Source organism: Ammodytes marinus (assembly GCF_949987685.1).
Source record: "Ammodytes marinus genome assembly, chromosome: 10".
NCBI lineage: Eukaryota > Metazoa > Chordata > Actinopteri > Uranoscopiformes > Ammodytidae > Ammodytes > Ammodytes marinus.
In genome coordinates this window covers 31,379,910-31,394,400 of record NC_137214.1, presented here as the reverse complement: position 1 = coordinate 31,394,400, position 14,491 = coordinate 31,379,910, and the positions used below count along the sequence as shown (strand labels likewise).

Here is a 14,491-nt window from a genome sequence, read left to right as displayed (position 1 = left end):
GCACGGTTCGAGTCAGCACATACCCCCCCCTCCCCACTTTCTGTCTGTTAGTGGAAGGCAGCCCCTGGTTGGTTCATGTAGGGTCAGGTCTGATAGGTGGCTAGATTGATGACTACATCAACCAATCAGGGGCTGCCTTCCACTGACAGACAAATTAATGTGAAGTTCAGAGATTGATCATCATTGATGCGGTCGAAGGTAGTGAACTCACGGCGGCAGGACAATGCTGGCGGCATCCAGGCTGGTGATGTCATCTAGTGGGAAGACGCAAGAGAACGGGAAACTCGTCGGGACAGAGATCGATTCGTTGGACTGACCATTGGGGTACACGAACACAATGTTGGAGTACTTGACGTGGGTCCCGTTGTTCTGGAAACGACAATGAGTGGACACAATGGTTTGGCATTTAGCCCCCTTACTCAGTTAGTCTCTCTTCGAATACACGTGTATGTTTACGTACAAAGGAGCGCATGCACACACATTTGTAGGAGGAAAGGGGGCACAGACATTTGTCTGGGCGGGTCTGGATGTAATAAAGGATTTTGACCTATTTTGTTTTAAAGACAAGTGCCTTGAATTGTTCTTAATTCTCACTGACCTTCACCAGGTTTCCACAGACCTTCCTCCGTTCCACTAAGTAGGACACGGTCTCCTGGCCGTCCACCTGCTCGTGGCAGTGCGGGTCGATCAGGTGAGCAGAGGAACCATTCAGGCCTTGTTCCTCCAGGATCAACTTTGGGACCATCAGACGCATCTGCTCCAGTCCACACACCAACTCCAACTTTGACACCAGCTCCGGCTCCGGAGAACTGGGTTCAGCTACATCGGAAACAAGGCAATGTAGGTATAAAGACATTTTGAGCTTCAACAACATGTAGACAGATTTTACACCACACTAACCAGCACATAACAATCTGACCTGTTGGTGAAGTAGTCAAATCTCTTGTGGAAGTTTCTGCCAGGAAAGAAAAATATTTTAAATGGTTAATTAAATACAGTGCTGCTTGAAAGTATGTGAACCTCTTGAGCCTTTTCGAATTGTATTAAGTTTTACCATTATTAATTTGTTTGTATCAATACCAATATTTTCAAACCAAACTCTTATTGTGTCATCAAGATAAATCATGTGGAATGTTGGATGTTTCATGTTAGGTATCGGCTCATATAACATATTCTAAATATATGGTTTAACCAAGAGAGAATACTTTTCTACATACAGGCCCTATAAGGCTAATGCCTGTGTGCGTTAGAACAAGTTCTGTGTTGACTTTAAGAAGGTCAGAGCTCGGTTAAATATACATAATGTGCTCCCATCCACACACCAGGGGCCTGTTTCAGGTAGCTGGTTTTACATACTCTGAGTTTAATCCTGCGCTCTGAGTTGGTCAACTCAGAGCGCAGGGTTGATGAGCAACTCTGGGTTTTCGGTTTCAGAACAGTGGATCAGCGTTGGGTCAATGAACTCTGAGCGTGTTCACTCTGGGTGGAGCGTGTGCGTAAAAGCCATCGTCAATGGATCGCTGATAACATGATTCACCATGGAAACAGGAGAAACAAATGCTTTATCCTCCCACTTCCCCACTTCTCAAAAAAGAAAAGAAAAGAAAACCTCTCCGCTCCTCCCACTAGAGTTAGAAATATTAACGAATGTGCTTATGGTATGGAGAAGAATTAACAGGAATATTATCTTATAACACTGATCTAATCACCTCGGCAAATCAGAAAAAAACGGGGCGAACAAAAGAGCATCATTGCTTCCGTATGAGAAGCAATAGGCCTAGTCTATTTTACGAATTAAGTTACGCATATCAGCAGCAGCAAAAGTATTAAGCTGGCGCTGCACAGCGTTGCTGACAGTGTTTTATATTCGCTGTATTATGTAGGCAAGCTATAATAGGCTACTGTGCAGTAAACAGACTGTCGCTTCTTTTAAATGGGGAGTGAAATACATTAACATTAGGTGACAGTTTCCGTTGTAGAGCCTGATTGATTTATTACCAGATCCCTTGTCCTCTAGTGATCACAGTTGAAATAATTATATAATTTTTATATTCATATAAGGCTATTTAACGAGGCTCGTCTGTGACTTTGTGATCACGCAAGTGAACAGTAACGATCGCGTGCAGCTGCAGAATTACATTTCAACCTGAAATCTGTTCAGTGGCACAGACGTTAAAAAACTCCTCTTACAGTTTTTTACGATTGCTAAACCACAGTGGGCACAACTGGAACGACAAGTGAAAAACACTAACAACAGTATGCAGAGCAGCGGTTCATTCGGACCAAACTGTAGCTCGTTTTAGCTCGTTTTTCATTGCTTATACACAACCTTCAAAACTCTACACACCTATCTCATGGCTTAACCACAGCCTGCACAACACTGTGGATTTCCAGCACTTTTTTCAAATGCTAACACACTGCTGCCACAACTATAAACCACACATTCAAAACAGAATAAATCCCTTTCAAACACTGCAGATTGCAATTTCAACTCAAACACTAAGATGTCTTGTTTAGACTTGTTAGTGAACATATATACAGTATAAAGGGAAAGCTCAAAAATATATTTTTTTGGAGAAATGGACCCAGGAAGACAGGTTGTTGGAGGTAGAAGAGTGGCAGTGAGAGTGTGGATGTGTGGAGGAAGACCTAGAAGACATAGAGCTGTAATGTCTGATGAAATACAGTAAGGGCAACACTGATAGACCCTGTTGTGAATCATGGTCTCTCATTGAGAGAGGCAGGGTTGAGAGTGCAACCCAATCTGCAAAAATCTTAAGTTACATCTGTAATACAAATTTTCCAGCAAACAAACATCTTAGAGTTGCATCCTTACAGTAAATGACAACATTACAGGAATTCATTTCTGTATTACAATTATAGAATATTTACACAGATAAATACTACATTTGGAAATGTTTTCAATAAAGTATACAAAATGTGTATCTATTGAAGCAAACTTCTGATTTTCATTTATTTTTGTTTTCCTAAAAAAAACTGGTATGTTATAAAGTAAACAATTTCATGTGAAAGAATTTCACCCTTTCATCAAATAAAATAGTACGTAATTTGTGTGAAATAACTCAAATTATTCAAACTGTAAAGATTAAAAGTTTGTAATTTGTGTATTGGGGTTTGATGCTAGTGTTTGTACTCTGAGTATCTTCTGAGTGACAGTGTGTGTTATCTCAATGAGGCTGGTTCATAGTGTTTGCTGCACTGAACCTGTTTTGCAGGTGAAGTGAACTGTTCAGCTCCAGTGACTGTTGGTAGTGCAGACTGTAGTTAGAGTTTTGCACATTGAGCTACAGTTGTGCCCACTGTGGTTTAGCGATCGAAAAAAACTGTAATAAAAAATAAATTATCAGATACATACAATACAATAGGTTTATTAATCTGAGTGTAGAGCATGTTCACGATGTGTAAGGTGGCCGCATATGAACGGCACGAGGGCTGAGAACTATGCTACTGATCAGATAAATGATCGATCAAACGTAAAATCATCAGGAAATGATAAAAACATCCCGATGGAGATTTCTATGGAGTGATTTTGCTTCAAACTGTACAGGGTCGCGTTGTGACAGTGAGCTGCAGCGTAAAGTGAAAACAAACTCAGAGTAGGTCTAACCACCTATCCAGCAGGTTAGACCCACGGCGTATGTTGCCGCAGTAACTGACTCTCGGTTACGCTGAACCTGCTTCTTGAAACGGAAAACCGAGAGTTTCCACTAACTCAGAGCGAACAAACTCTGGGTTGCCTCGAAACCAGCTACCTGAAACAGGCCCCAGCTCCGACTCCCAAAAACTGGGTTTATCTACAATGTGAACAAGGCATTGTGGATATACGATGCCTTATATAAGTAGTTTGAGCTTCAACAACATTAACACCACACAAACCAGCACATAACAATCTGACCTGTTGGTGAAGTAGTCAACTCTGTTGTGGAAGTTTCTACCAGGACATGAAAATATTTGAAATGTTAGATTTAATAAACACCAATCTCTTTGTGTGTCAAAATCATCAAGGCAAATCAAGTGGAATGGTGGATTTTTCATGGTTTATCAGCTAAGACTGTTTATCAACAGTGGGAACAAGGCATTGTGGGTATAAAAGTATTTTGGGCTTCAACAACATGTAGACAGATTTTACACCACACAAACCAGCACATAACAATCTGACCTGTTGACCAAGTAGTCGGACCTCTTGTGGAAGTTTCTACCAGGAAAGAAAAATATTTGAAATGTTACATTTAATATACACCAAACTCTATTTGGTAACACTTTACAATTAGGGTATGTTTATTAACTGTTATTTAATGTATTTAACGTAAATAACTAAGCATTAAGTAACTGTTAATGCTTAGTTATTTACGGTTAGTTAATGATTTGCTAACTAATGCTCTGTTAAGCATGAACTAAGCATAACAGTTCATGCTTAGTTTATGTTTGTTAAGCATTCACCAGGCATTCAGTAACAGTTAGGTAATGATTAGGAAATGCTTATTAAGCCTCAATTAAGCATTAACTAACAGTTAGTGTTCCCTTGTTGTAAAGTGTTACTATCTTTTTTGTGTCAAAATCATCAAGGTAAATCATGTGGAATGGTGGATGTTTCATGTCTTATCAGCTCTGACTGTTTATCTACATCGGAAACAAGGTAATGTGGGTATAAAAGTATTTTGGGCTTCAACAACATGTAGACAGATTTTACACCACACAAACCAGCACATAACAATCTGACCTGTTGACCAAGTAGTCGGACCTCTTGTGGAAGTTTCTACCAGGAAAGAAAAATATTTGAAATGTTACATTTAATATACACCAAACTCTATTTGGTAACACTTTACAATTAGGGTATGTTTATTAACTGTTATTTAATGTATTTAACGTAAATAACTAAGCATTAAGTAACTGTTAATGCTTAGTTATTTACGGTTAGTTAATGATTTGCTAACTAATGCTCTGTTAAGCATGAACTAAGCATAACAGTTCATGCTTAGTTTATGTTTGTTAAGCATTCACCAGGCATTTAGTAACAGTTAGGTAATGATTAGGAAATGCTTATTAAAGGGTAACTGCACCCCCTGTTTGAGCTACTGCACGATTTTGAAAAATGCTTTCAGACCATGGATTCTGAATTCCGTTTGAGAACCTTTGTTTTTAAACAATCCGACATCAGCCGGCCGACTTTCGGGAGGGAGGGGGTCGCACGGTGTCTGTGAAGGAGGGGGCTAGCTGCTAGTAGCTGTCACTCAGGAAGATCTGAATGACATGACTTCATTGAAAAATGGAGTGACACAAAGTCTAACGGCACTGTCGCTACACAGTGAGCTCATATGCCACACAGATGGGTCGTCTGAGGTGGAGGACTTTTCTTATTCTAAATTGTTGGCGGGTGTCTCTATCGTAGTGTTAGGAGACAGCAAGTGAGCTAGCGGCTGTGTGTGTGTGTGTGTGTGTGTGTGTGTGTGTGTGTGTGTGTGTGTGTGTGTGTGTGTGTGTGTGTGTGTGTGTGTGTGTGTGAGCGAGGAGAGCGAGCGGTAGCGTGTGTCAATCAAGTGAAACAATGAACGAGTCTGTGTGTGTGTGTGAGTGAGTGTGTCAGTGTGTCTGTTCGCGCAAGCGAGATATTGCAGACACACTGTCGGTAGAAGTGAAGGGTGTTAACCCCCGAAATAACATCCTTGGAGGGACAGTATAACCGTAGTAGATCACGGACCAGCCATGGACCTATGAAGAGCGTGCCTGGCTTTGCGGCGACGTGATGACGTACATGGGGTCAAAAAAGTCCCATGTACGTCATTTTTCGAATCCGAAGGAAAAAGTTTTTTTCAAATCTTAGTAAAGTTCTAAAATAATTTACAATACAAAACATTTCTTAAATTGCCGATATTTAACATATTGCAATTTTTTTCAATGTTAACACCAGCATATATGTGTTCCTTACCAACATAGTGATTTAATTCAGCTTCTATCTCAAAAAACAAATAAAAGGGTGCAGTTACACTTTAAGCCTCAATTAAGCATTAACTAACAGTTAGTGTTCCCTTGTTGTAAAGTGTTACTATCTTTTTTGTGTCAAAATCATCAAGGTAAATCATGTGGAATGGTGGATGTTTCATGTCTTATCAGCTCTGACTGTTTATCTACATCGGAAACAAGGTAATGTGGGTATAAAAGTATTTTGGGCTTCAACAACATGTAGACAGATTTTACACCACACAAACCAGCACATAACAATCTGACCTGTTGACCAAGTAGTCGGACCTCTTGTGGAAGTTTCTACCAGGAAAGAAAAATATTTGAAATGTTACATTTAATATACACCAAACTCTATTTGGTAACACTTTACAATTAGGGTATGTTTATTAACTGTTATTTAATGTATTTAACGTAAATAACTAAGCATTAAGTAACTGTTAATGCTTAGTTATTTACGGTTAGTTAATGATTTGCTAACTAATGCTCAGTTAAGCATGAACTAAGCATAACAGTTCATGCTTAGTTTATGTTTGTTAAGCATTTACAAGGAATTTAGTAACAGTTAGGTAATGATTAGGAAATGCTTATTAAGCCTCAATTAAGCATTAACTAACAGTTAGTGGTTCCTTGTTGTAAAGTGTTACTATCTTTTTTTGTCAAAATCATCAAGGTAAATCATGTGGAATGGTGGATGTTTCATGTTTTATCAGCTCTGACTGTTTATCTACATCGGAAACAAGGTAATGTGGGTATTCAAGTATTTTGGGCTTCAACAACATGTAGACAGATTTTACACCACACAAACCAGCACATAGCAATCTGACCTGTTGGTGAAGTAGTCATCTCTGTTGTGGAAGTTTCTACCAGGAAATACAAATATTTGAAATGGTTAAATACATATACAGCCAGTGTTGCCAGAGTTACCTTTAAAAAGTAACTTAGTTACTTAACTGATAACGTGAATTTAAAAGTAACTAAGATACTAGATTACAAGTTACTTTACAGGTTTCAAAATCTGTATATCTCAATTTAAAACATGCACATATTAAGAATCATTGAACATATAAAAGATAAAGCTTGCACTAGGCTACTAGTCTATAGGCATTATGTTTAACAACAATTATGGTTTAAAGGCTGTGGCAACCCAAATCCACTAAATCCTTGTAACTATGTTATTTGGGGGGTAAAATCAGTGCTAATATGTATATGAAAGGTTCTAGGAATATCTGTTAGCCCCCCGCAAACATACTGTCATATCAGTTGGTCAACCATTTGAAAAATCCTGATTCGAATGTAGCTTTAGATCTCTATCTTGGGACGTCACGCGAAGGATCTCCGTTCTAAAATGCATTGGGACGGCCATTAGAACATTTCTGATTCGAACTTTGGCTTAAGTCTCTATCTTGGGACGTCACGGGTACACGTGTACCCCGGTGAAACACTGTGATGGTGACGTTTACAGTGAGACCTCGCCGAGCCGCCGTGCAGAAAAACTATGTGGTTTAAGACTAAATGATCACCGGGGATTCCTGCATCTTAACTTTGCAGAGGGGATAGGCTTTTGCGATCCAATTGTGTCCCGAGCCCTGATACACAGAGACATGTCTCCAAACTGACTGCACGACTAACTGCAAAGTGAAACAACCGCCTCGCTCTGTTAGTTTCAGTCTACAGCCGACACAGTTAATATAACCACCCACTGCGCATTGACAACGTTTAAATAAAGCCTCTCATTCTTATTATCATAAGGGCTTTGATGCAAATGATTACGGAGGCAGTGTTGGTGCGTAAAAGGACAGCGCAGTTGGCAAGCTCTCCTCACTATGCCTGCCACAGCATAAAAGCCACTGTAAGGGCCCGTATCCACCTAACGCCTTTTCCAGCGTTAAATGCTGGCTGTGCACTCGGGAGTGTGTCTACTGAGCGTTTCTTCCGGACGCTTTTTTTCAAGCGTTTTCTGCGCTGGGAGAGAGAACGCTGTGAGAGGGGGAGAGAAAAAAGCTGATCGTCTTCTGTCACTGTCAGACCTATGATCAACGCTGGTTTAACTGTTTAGACCTACTGTTCTCTTTTTAAAATTGTTATATTTTAATATGAGTAGTCTTATGAAATGGAGAATACTTTCCACCATCCTCTGTTTGGATGAGGAGTTATCGCGGCTCCCGTCTTCTAATTGGCCCAATAGGCCTTACGGCATGTATCACGGCTGCATGTAACAATATAGCATTAGTGATGCATTTTCTTTATCAATGTAGCGAGTTATTATTTAAGTGCAGGCAGAGCTTTTTTTGTCAGCACTCCCTTCTGAGAATATGTTTCTGCGGCTATGCCTGTAGCGTAGGCTACTTCAACAGCGGTTTGAACTCATTTGATTGTCTTTTTTATATTTTACGAGTTTACTCCTTGTGCTCTTAATTCAAACCGCATATCGCATCAGCTCACGTGATGAGAGACATAATCAGACTCCGTTTTCTCTCTCTCTCTCTCTCTCTCTCTCTCTCTCTCTCTATTCCCACTCCTATCCTCAGAAAAATCAGATTTTAAAAATGCATATGCCTAAAATAGATAACAGATTTTTTTGCAAGTTAAATGGGAAATAAACTAATAAGAGATAACAATAAATATGAGACAGATTTGTTTTTATATAGGTTATTTTCATTGTGACACTGACACCTGTTTCAATTAAATAGGTTGCGGTTGTGGTGGGAAAAAATAGCCTACACCTAATTGCAACCCTATATAGGCCTAATAATAATAAGTTACTTTCTGCAATTGATGCTGAGCTCGCAGCTCTCAGCTGTGCCAGAGCATTCACCGTTGCTAGGGCAACCAGCTACCGGTGCAGCAGTGTGAACTGCCAGTCAGGCTCGTTGTGAGCATGTGCAGCATTTTCAAGTTTGCGTCTCGTTGTGTGGGGAATCTTTGGTCTGAACTGGGCTTAACCTGCTCAGCGCCATGAGTGAGAGAACATTCCCTTACAGAACGTTATTGGCCACGCCCACACCACCCTGTAAAATGTTCTAGACAGCAAAAAGCAGTTTTTAGACTAAATTTCATAATATTTATGAAAATGTATTTTTAATCAGATAATTGTAAACAGCTTATTGAGAAACCCAACATGACTGTAATGTATTTATTTATGAGGGTTGCCAGGGCCTTTAAAAAATTGAATTAAAAAAAAAAGTTGTTCCCCCGATGAAAATAAATGCATTCCTCCAAATTGCAAAGACAGTAGCAGTGTCTTTAAACTTAACTTGCTTGGTCCTTCACTCTCATGCACACATCTGAATTTTCTCTGCGCTGTCTCATGTGTTGATAGACTGGGTGTGTGGCCACCGGTCGCCACGTGACATAGCGACTATAACTTTCCAAGTTTTAAACACTTCTATCTCTTCAATGCAACCGTACCCGAATCCTAAATATCCCCATAAAGCAGACGCTGTGTTTGTTTTCCGCCACAATTCGGCTTAGGCTCGGACGTAATTAGGGATGGGAATCAAGACCCGGTTCCTCTTCAGAACCGGTGCCGAGTCAACCAATTCCTTGGAATCGTTAACATGCCTGCTTAACGATTCCGCTTATCGGTTCCGCTTGTTGCAAATGCGTCATGACCTGACACTCACGCTGCGTTGTCTTGGTTCAGAACGCAGCAAACATGGCGTTGAGACAGAATCTCTCTAAATGCTGGTTGTTTTTCACTTGAAAAGACAACAATACGGCCACTTGCAACAATTGTAAAGTTTCCATTTCGTCAAATGACACGAGCACAAGCGAGCAGACGGCAATTGTGACGGTTAAACGTTGTTCGCTGCCTGTCTAGTCGACACCAGAATTGCCCATTGGACTTTTACATACAATGTGTGAGAATTAACGTGTGTGTAGGCATATGTGTGGGCTAATAAAAGAGGGAGAGAGATAAAAAGGTGAGAGCAGCATAAAGCAATTGTATTAATAATAAACAGTGGGCGGGCTTATAAAAAAGGAAGAGAGATAAAAAGCCTAGAGCCTTTTTCTTTTTCCTCCCGTCAGCTGTTCTAATGCACCCTGGTTGCACGGTGGTTGAGACAAACCCTAATCTAAAGTTAAACTTTGTAACTACACACTTCAAATAACGATCTCTGGCCATACAAAAAAAAAAAAAGTCTTGGATTACTAAAGGAGCGACCGATGTGCAAATGTGTCTGATGACGGGCCGTTATATTAATAATAAACAGCGCGCTGCACATTAGAACAGCATGTACATAAAAAAACAACTCCAACTTTGACACCAGCTCCGGCTCTGGAGAACTGGGTTCATCTAGAGCTAAAACAAGGCATTGTGGGTATAAAAGTCTTGAGCTTCAACAACATGTAGACAGATTGTACACCACGGTATCACCAGGGCCGCCTTTATGCACGGGCTTACCTGGGCTGAAGCCCCAGGGCCTACGAAGATCAGGGGCCTCTCAAAAAAAAAAAAATTTTTTTTTTTTTTTTTTTTTTTTTTACTTTCTCAATATAGGCCCCTGATCTAAGAAGGCCCCGAACATTGTCATTTAAAACAATAAATTATTGACTGGCTCATGATAGGCCCCTAATCTTCGTAGGGGGGGCGGGCGTACGGAGAACAGGGGCCTATTATGAACCAGTAAAGAAAAAGGAAAAAAAATCACATTATTTTTGGCCTATGAAGATCAAGGGGCCTATCATTCACCAGTACATTTGTTATTTTTGTTTAAATAACATTGTTCGGGGCAACGCAGATCATGAGCCTATATTGAGTTGAGCCATAAAAACAAAACGAAGAATTCAAAGAGAGAAGTAGCTTTGGGATAAGGGATTATTTAAAAAAAAAAATGGAATGCTGAATGACTGGATTTTTTAAACCTTTATATTTTTGTTTCTGCTTTTTGGTATTTCTGTGTCAAATTATTCCAGAAAATAGCTCACATAGGACACAGTTGATTTAGCCTTAGTTTTCTTCTCAAAGTGCACCAGATTGATGCATTTTACTTTAAAAGGTTCAAATTTTTCTTCCGGGGGGGCATGCCCCCGGACCCCCCTAGAAGGTCCTGGGTCCCCACCGGTGTCTCTTCAATAACTTGGAAAAACACTGTAACCAACCATGTGTGTTTGGTTATTAAAAGTCATTATACCAGGAGGGGTTTAAGTACATGATACCTTAGGTGATTTTGTATTTCATCAATAGAGATATTGTGGTGTAGACAAACATGGCTTTTACGCATCTGTATTGTAAGACCGCCGCCCGAGGGGGGGGGGGAGGGGGGGGCCTACGAAACCTCTCAGCCCCAGGGCCCAGTGGCAGGTAAAGGCAGCCCTGGGTATCACACACAGGTATTTTTGTGTTGACATCTGATTAGGAACACAAAACAAATTAGTTCACTAAGGATTCTGATGGTACCAAAGGTCTAAATTATCCTTAAGACATGATCATCTCCTGATGCAATATATGGAATAAGGATTCCATTCACTGGCAGTCTGAATAACTAAACGTATAACTTTGTGCTTCAGCAGCTGAAGCCTCTGGATCTTGATCTAAGTATTTGGCTCAACTTTGATACCACAGTGTGACGGCATAGAAGGAATACGTGTTGCTTACCTGCACAGTATGCTAAATCGCATTTGCTGGGCTTTAGGAACTTGTAGGCGTAGAAGTTTCCAGGGCAGGCTTTCACATGGATTGGATTTTGCTTGGACCAGCAGCAGTACGTACTCTCACCAACGATCCCTTGGGCGCTGCCACAAACCTGGGCCTGTATGATGCCTGCAGAGAGCAGCGGGTGGGGCGTCTGCAGCCAGAGTGGAGTAGCAGTTCCACACCAGCCAGACTGAATGCATCTCTCTGGCATCTGAACGCTGCTGTTACCGAGGAACATACGGTACCAGCCCTGCCAGGCTGAGTGTTGGTCGCAGTGCCAAGGCGGTCCCCTGTTGTCTGTGGCTCTCCAGGCGTTGTCTAGTGGTGTGTAGTGATCACACGGGTCCATGCAGCGAGATGTGTTGTCCACCTGGAGGCAGTCCTGACCAGAAGGGCACTGTATGCCTTCGCAGGAGAACGTCACGGAGATGGCTTGGGCCGGTTGTAAATCAACCTGCATGGAGAAATCCAGAAGAGACATAAACACAAACTGTTCTGTCTGTGAGGAACACTTCTATGTAATGTGGGGACTGAGGTGCATGATAGTAAAGCATCTGAAAAGAGTGAGGCATATGTATCAATCCAAATGAAATATATTGTCATTTAAGTTTGATACACTTTAAAGATATTCGGTTTACATGAAATGGGGCTCTGGTTCTCACACTATTGTTCTTTCAAATTGCTCAACTCCGTAAAGACATGCGGTGTCACCTTTCAGTTTTGTTCTACCTTTCAAAATATTTAAAATATTTAACTTTTTAACAATTTAAAAAAAAAATAAGCGGATGGGAGCAGCCTTCAAATCCTTCAAAACTGAAACTCCTTCAAATGTTCAGCTATTTAAACCATTCAACCATCAACGTGTTCAGCTCCCCATACACCAGTCATACACATTCACACCAGGCAAGGTGGGTCCAGCCCAAGGACACACCCCAAGATAGATACACTGAGGTCAAAAGTGGATACCTGTGCATGGAATTATGAAGTGTAAAAAAAGTGTAAAAGGGGGTACCTTAAATGTTAAGGTCCGCCCGCCTATTGTGCACCGCCAGCACAGTGCTTTTCTGTCAGGGTTTGCTCCCTTAGCATTTGCCTAAAGAGGCTGACCCACAATGCAGTGGAGCTGTATCCATAGCAGGGTGTGTGAATTCCTGGAACTCCCAGCAAACAGCAGCTATATATATTGTCTTTTATTTTGACCCTTTCATTTATTATTTTCAATACGTTAAAATTTTTAAATTGTATTCGTAAAAAAAAAAATATGTAGCCTATTTTTCATTGAAGAACTATTTCACACTTATTATTTTTTTCATGTCTTACAATTGCAATTTCATCTAAAAAAATGTAATATTCAACATCATTCCTATAGAGTTCAATAATTCACTACCGTTCATACTTAAGACTATTTCTTAGTTTGCCACATCTTCCTACTCCTTAAGCTGTTTCATATCAATTCAATTATATTTTCTAAAATACTTTAATTAAAAATTTAAATACCGTGAGCGTGAGGAAGAGGAGGCTGAGGAAGACTGGAGTCATGGCGGCGGTCGCTGCTGTCCGTCTCTGATGGGAAGGACTTTACCTGTTTACCTCTCTGTCTGCTTACTTGTTTACCTGTGGTACCTGTGAGCTGAGGCAGCCGCTCTTATATTGATCACTGGGTGGGTGTGTCTGTCTGTCTGTCTGTCTGTCTGTCTGTCACAAAGTCACCCGGGAGATGGGAGGAACACAAGACTCACAAAGCTGGATATTAAGTTTCAAAGTTGTATTTACTGAGAGGTTTTAAGATCGTATGTGTTAATCTTTTACCCAAACAGAGCAGCGTGTGACCAACACATGGGAACAAGATCATGCAAGGTCCCCATGTTGGGCGTGGCTGGCAGTTTTGGAGTGTTGCTGTTAATTACATGTATAGTGTAATAGTGTATAGTAATGTAACACACACTCACACACACACACACACACACACACACACACACACACACACACACACACACTTATTCACTCAGTCACACACACACACGCACACACACACACTCAGTCACACACACACACACGCACGCACACACACACACACACACACACACACACACACACACACAGCTGCTGGTGTTAGTCCACTGTGTTTTAGTCACAGTCAACATAGCCATCTAACAGGAGATTTTACCTTACCACTAGACACAAATGGTGACGTAACAAACAGACGGATACACATCAGCAGATGAGAAATTTCAGCAGAAATCTGTTAAGTTTAAGTAAGTTTAGGTGTTTATTTGACTAGACCTTGTCAGTCTGCTCTCTCTCTCTCCCCCTCTCTCTCCTCCTCCTCTCTCTCTCTGTCTCTCTCATCTCCCTCCTCTTAGTCAAAAATCCCAAACTTTCTCAAAAACCTTTAATAGAGGAGTGTGAGTGTGTGAGTGAGTGAGTGAGTGAGTGTGTGTGTGTGTGAGAGAGAGAGAGAGACAGCAGAGGGAGGGGTGAAGGAGGGAGAGTGTGTGCTGCTCTTGCTCCAAGGACCCCACAGCCCACTCTCCACAGACAAGCCCAATGACCCGAATATGTTGAGACATAATAATAATAATAATAATATCTTTATTTATATAGCACCTTTAAAACAGTAGTTTACAAAGTGCTTTACATACAATACATAGGAGCAAGTGCAAATCAAATAAATACGTACCAATCAAAAAACACATATACAATTAGATAGATACACATATATATACACAATAAACCAAACAAGATCAATAAGTGCTAGGGTAAAAAGACATTGAGGAAGAGAACAAAAAGAGTAAAAAGAATAAAGAGACTAAAAAGACGGCATCACGTAAAAGCAAGTATATAAAATGTTTTTTAAGAAGTGATTTAAAA

At 40.6% G+C, this 14,491-nt stretch overlaps 1 long non-coding RNA gene across 1 annotated transcript in view; it reads right to left on the bottom strand.

Moving 5' to 3' along the window:
• Positions 1–919: 919 nt before the first annotated feature.
• The window catches only part of LOC307256824, a 74,790-nt gene continuing 61,218 nt past the window's right edge, over positions 920–14,491 (bottom strand). The window contains exon 4 of the long non-coding RNA XR_013845078.1: positions 920–955. This is a non-coding gene — a long non-coding RNA (uncharacterized lncRNA). The remainder of the gene's footprint in view (positions 956–14,491) is intronic.